The sequence below is a fragment of the Drosophila persimilis genome, unplaced genomic scaffold, assembly GCF_003286085.1.
Source record: "Drosophila persimilis strain 14011-0111.01,24,50 unplaced genomic scaffold, DperRS2 tig00002032-arrow-arrow-pilon, whole genome shotgun sequence".
NCBI classification, from domain to species: domain Eukaryota; kingdom Metazoa; phylum Arthropoda; class Insecta; order Diptera; family Drosophilidae; genus Drosophila; species Drosophila persimilis.
Window position 1 is genome coordinate 71,750 of NW_020825616.1, and position 6,414 is coordinate 78,163.

The 6,414-nt window shown below is 33.5% G+C and overlaps 1 non-coding gene across 1 annotated transcript; it reads left to right on the forward strand.

Annotated features, from left to right (window-relative positions):
* The first annotated feature begins 3,841 nt into the window (after window positions 1-3,841).
* LOC113567162 lies at window positions 3,842-5,838 on the forward strand. Its single transcript, XR_003409362.1, has one exon. It is a non-coding gene; the product is annotated as a small subunit ribosomal RNA (ribosomal RNA).
* Window positions 5,839-6,414: the final 576 nt, after the last annotated feature.

A 6,414-nucleotide genomic window follows, 5' to 3' on the forward strand; every position in this document is an offset into this window, starting at 1 on the left:
TAAATAAGGGGCAATTTGCATTGTATGGCTTCTAAACCATTAAAAGTTTATAATTTATTTTATAAACGACAATGGATGTGATGCCAATGTAATTTGTAACATAGTAAATTGGGAGGATCATCGATCACCTGATGCCGCGCTAGTTGCATATAAAAACATTATTTAATACAATGACAAAGCCTAGAATCAATTGTAAACGACTTTTGTAACAGGCAAGGTGTTGTAAGTGGTTGAGCAGCTGCCATACTGCGATCCACTGAAGCTTATCCTTTGCTTGATGATTCGATATATATAAATTTATTCTTTATATATGAAAATTTTTTTTATATATTTATATGAATATATACCTATAAATGGTAATATTTTATATAAATATGGATAAATTATTTATCCTATATAAATTACGTTGGCTTGAATATGAATATAATGTTGTATTATAAGTTTGTTATACTTAATTACATATGAAATGATACTTATAAAAATTGTATTATGTGAACACACGAAACATAGTGTATATGCATATGTGCAAATGTGAATGTATATATGAAATAATATGAATGCAAAAAGCATGGAGTGATCGTATGTGGAACTTGGAAGTATTTCTAATATTGGAATTTAATGATATGTGATATGAATGCAAGAATTAAATAGTTTGGTATATAAAATGTGATAATATTATTGGGTATGTGAAATATTTCCCATATCCTAAAAATTATAACATGAGCATGATTTGATTATGAATACAGAAAATATAAAGATATATTTTATATACATATGTACAAATATATGTATATTTGGAGTGATCGTATGTGGAACTTGGAAGTATTTCTAATATTGGAATTCAATGATATGTGATATAAATGCAAGAATTAAATAGTTTTGTATATAAAATGACAATATTATGGATATGGGGAAACATTCACCATATCCTAAAAATTATAACATGAGCATGATTTGATTTTGAATAGAGAAAATATAATGATATATTTTATATACATATTTACAAAAATATATGTATATTTTTGACATTGTGTTATAATGAATAAAAATAACAAATAACGCCGAGGTGTGCTATAAAATATCAATATTAGGTTTTATATGGATATGGGAATGTTTCTCATATATAATATAACATTATAACATATTCATAATGCGATTATAAATATAGAAAATATAAAAATGTATTTAATATAAATAGATATATTACGTGTATATGTGAAATTAAAGCAAAGATACCAGCTGATATGATATTTTTCATGTAAATGAATGATGAATGTAATGAAAAATAATTAATTTAATTTTATATGATATGGGGAACATACTAAGTCGGCAATGTCTGTTTATTTTATATGCGTATATATAGTTTTCTTAATATATATGAATAATTTTGAAGTGATAGTATAATATTTTGTATTAAAATACGAAAAGAAACTATTTTTAAAAGGTACTCTCAAGTAAAAATACCTGATTTGCGGAAAGCGTGGCAGAAAACCTATATAGGGAGTGGTAGTCTCGTGCATGGTATATTTCATATGAAAATTTTATAATGAAAAATTATTAATTTATTTCATATGATATGGGGAATATACTTAGCCGGTAATGTCTGTGTATTTTATATGAATATATATATATTTCTTAATATATATGAATAATTTTGAAGTGATAGTATTGTATTTTTTATTAAAATACGAAAAGAAACTATTGTTAAGAGGCACTCTCAAGTAAAAATACCCGATTTGCGGAAAGCGTGGCAGAAAACCTCTATAGGGAGTGGTAGTCTCGTGCATTGTATATTTCATATGAAAATTTTATAATGAAAAATTATTAATTTATTTCATATGATATGGGGAATATACTTAGCCGGCAATGTCTGTGTATTTTATATGAATATATATATATTTCTTAATATATATGAATAATTTTGAAGTGATAGTATTGTATTTTTTATTAAAATACGAAAAGAAACTATTGTTAAGAGGCACTCTAAAGCAAAAATACCCGATTTGCGGAAAGCGTGGCAGAAAACCTATACATGATGGACAGTTGATGTCCATCGGTATTGTATACAATATTTGGTACAGTATTGTATATAATATTATTATATGTTGTCATTATACTCAAAGTATTGTTTAATAGGAGATATTTGTTATACCCGATACTCAAAATGAGTATTGGGGTATATTAGATTTGTGGTAAAAGTGGATGTGTGTAACGTCCAGAAGGAATCGTTTCCGACCCTATAAAGTATATATATTCTTGATCAGCAACAATAGCCGAGTCGATTGAGCCCTGTCTGTCTGTCCGTCCGTCCGTCTGTCCGTCTGTCCGTCCGTCCGTCTGTCCGTCTGTCCGTCCCCTTCAGCGCCTAGTGCTCAAAGACTATAAGAGCTAGAGCAACGATGTTTTGGATACAGACTTCTGTGATATGTCACTGCTACAAAAATATTTCAAAACTTTGCCCCGCCCACTTCCGCCCCCACAAAGGACGAAAATATGTGGCATCCACATTTTTTAAGATACGATAAAACCAAAAACGCAGAATCGTAGAGAATGACCATATCTTTTAGACTGCAAAATCTGAATTGGATCGTATTGTTATTATAGCCAGCATCAAGAAAACAATTTCATTTTTTCTCGCCCTGTCTCTCTCTAACACACACGTAGCATAGGCGGCTTTGCTTAGAGTAAAACATTAGCGCCTAGATCTCAGAGACTATAAAAGCTAGAGCAACCAAATTTGGTATCCACACTCCTAATATATCAGACCGAGACGAGTTTGTTTCAAAATTTCGCCACACCCCCTTCCGCCCCCGCAAAGGATGCAAATCTGGGGATATTCACAAATCTCAGAGAGTATTAAAGCTAGAGTAACCAAATTTAGTGTCCGCACTCCTGTTAGATCTCACTATAAAACGTATATCTCAAAATTTCGCCCCACCCCCTTCCGCCCACACAAGAAACGAAAATCTGTTGCATCCACAATATGGCAGATTCGAGTAAACTAAAAACGCAGAATCATAGATAATGACCATATCTATCAGGTTGCTGAATCTGGATCAGATCGGATCATTTTTGTAGCCAAAAGGAACAAATCAATTTGCAGTGGCTACGCAGCGCCCGACGTCACGCTCAGACTGATTTTCTGTCTCTTTCGCACACACTCTTTGTCGTGTCGCTTAATATTAGCGCCATCTGCCGGAGGAGAGCCATACTGACTTAGTATCGGGTATAACTGTAGGGTTGCGGTGTACGCAGAAACTCACAACGTTCCCCCTCGTTTTCAAATTGATCTTAATAAAGATAATATAGTGAAACTAACCAAGATATATACTATTTAGTATATATCATTTCTGTTTCGAATTATTATCGTGAATTTTTGGAAATGGTCTTATATGATTAAATATTGTATGAGTGCCATTTCAACAATGTACCACCATATAATCAAAGCGATTTATATGCAAATTCAAATATTGCCAAAATATATAAAATATATATATCACAAAAAACGCATACGAAATTGGATAAATTTTAAATTTGTTGTCAAAATACATAGTTTAAACACAATTAATATTGGTTTAAGCCTATATACGTGTGATAATATATTAAGTGCAAATAAAAAGATATTTTTGAACGAAAAAAAAATGTATATAATAAAATATATATATTTATATAGAGAAAAATGGCGAATGTGAATGCTATATAAATATGGCCACAATCGTTTAACAAATTCTCATAAACTGTTGATAAAAAATATTTATTTATTTTTTTTTTTTATTCAAAAGTATTATTGAGTTGTCAAATATTTACATATGTGAGCGTATGCGCACGAAACGAAAACATTATTCTGGTTGATCCTGCCAGTAGTTATATGCTTGTCTCAAAGATTAAGCCATGCATGTCTAAGTACACACGAATTAAAAGTGAAACCGCAAAAGGCTCATTATATCAGTTATGGTTCCTTAGATCGTTAACAGTTACTTGGATAACTGTGGTAATTCTAGAGCTAATACATGCAATTAAAACACGGACCTTATGGGACGTGTGCTTTTATTAGGCTAAAACCAAGCGATCGTAAGATCGTTACATTGGTTGAACTCTAGATAACATGCAGATCGTATGGTCTTGTACCGACGACAGATCTTTCAAATGTCTGCCCTATCAACTGTTGATGGTAGCATCTAGGACTACCATGGTTGCAACGGGTAACGGGGAATCAGGGTTCGATTCCGGAGAGGGAGCCTGAGAAACGGCTACCACCACATCTAAGGAAGGCAGCAGGCGCGTAAATTACCCACTCCCAGCTCGGGGAGGTAGTGACGAAAAATAACAATACAGGACTCATATCCGAGGCCCTGTAATTGGAATGAGTACACTTTAAATCCTTTAACAAGGACCAATTGGAGGGCAAGTCTGGTGCCAGCAGCCGCGGTAATTCCAGCTCCAATAGCGTATATTAAAGTTGTTGCGGTTAAAACGTTCGTAGTTGAACTTGTGCTTCATACGGGTAGTACAACTTACAATTGTGGTTAGTACTATACCTTTATGTATGTAAGCGTATTACCGGTGGAGTTCTTATATATAATTAAGTACTTGTATTTTTTTATATATTCCTCCTATTTAAAAACCTGCATTAGTGCTCTTCATCGAGTGTTATTGTGGGCCGGTACAATTACTTTGAACAAATTAGAGTGCTTAAAGCAGGCTTCAAATGCCTGAATATTCTGTGCATGGGATAATGAAATAAGACCTCTGTTCTGCTTTCATTGGTTTTCAGATCAAGAGGTAATGATTAATAGAAGCAGTTTGGGGGCATTAGTATTACGACGCGAGAGGTGAAATTCTTGGACCGTCGTAAGACTAACTTAAGCGAAAGCATTTGCCAAAGATGTTTTCATTATCAAGAACGAAAGTTAGAGGTTCGAAGGCGATCAGATACCGCCCTAGTTCTAACCATAAACGATGCCAGCTAGCAATTGGGTGTAGCTACTTTTATGGCTCTCTCAGTCGCTTCCCGGGAAACCAAAGCTTTGGGGCTCCGGGGGAAGTATGGTTGCAAAGCTGAAACTTAAAGGAATTGACGGAAGGGCACCACCAGGAGTGGAGCCTGCGGCTTAATTTGACTCAACACGGGAAAACTTACCAGGTCCGAACATAAGTGTGTAAGACAGATTGATAGCTCTTTCTCGAATCTATGGGTGGTGGTGCATGGCCGTTCTTAGTTCGTGGAGTGATTTGTCTGGTTAATTCCGATAACGAACGAGACTCAAATATATTAAATAGATATCTCCAGGATTATGGTGTTGAAGCTTATATAGCCTTCATTCATGGTGGCAGTAAAATGTTTATTATCTTTGAATGTGTTTATATAAGTGGAGCCGTACCTGTTGGTTTGTCCCATTATAAGGACACTAGCTTCTTAAATGGACAAATTGCGTCTAGCAATAATGAGATTGAGCAATAACAGGTCTGTGATGCCCTTAGATGTCCTGGGCTGCACGCGCGCTACAATGAAAGTATCAACGTGTATTTCCTAGACCGAGAGGTCCGGGTAAACCGCTGAACCACTTTCATGCTTGGGATTGTGAACTGAAACTGTTCACATGAACTTGGAATTCCCAGTAAGTGTGAGTCATTAACTCGCATTGATTACGTCCCTGCCCTTTGTACACACCGCCCATCGCTACTACCGATTGAATTATTTAGTGAGGTCTCCGGACGTGATCACTGTGACGCCTTGCGTGTTACGGTTATTTCGCAAAAGTTGACCGAACTTGATTATTTAGAGGAAGTAAAAGTCGTAACAAGGTTTCCGTAGGTGAACCTGCGGAAGGATCATTATTGTATGTTTCTACCGTTAACAAAAATATATATATTGCCAATTTACCAAACAAAATATGTTTTTATAAAATCATAATTGTAAAATAAAATATATTCAGTTGTATATATTATATGTTTATATTAATTATATTGCCAATATACTCATTTAGTAGTAGCTATACATATAACATTGTGTTCTATGTGTGTAGCAATTAATATATAAATACATATTGATGATATTATTACAATAATATTGATTTATAAAATCTGTGTGCATATGTACCATAGTATGCACGCGTTGCGAATATGTATTGTCCATCATAGCTATGGGCATACATTGGTTAGTGCAACAGCCTAAAAAGTACAATGTTGTACCTGATTTCAGGTTAATACTTTTATATAAATTGATAATTATCAAACAAGCCAAAATACATATTATATTATTTAACAATATGGTAATATATCGCTTATATAAAACTAAGACATTTCGCAACATTCTTTTAGGATAAAACTAAAATTTATTGAAGGAATTGATATATGCCAGTAAAATGGTGTATTTTTAATTTCTTTCAATAAAGACATATCTGACAAATAAAT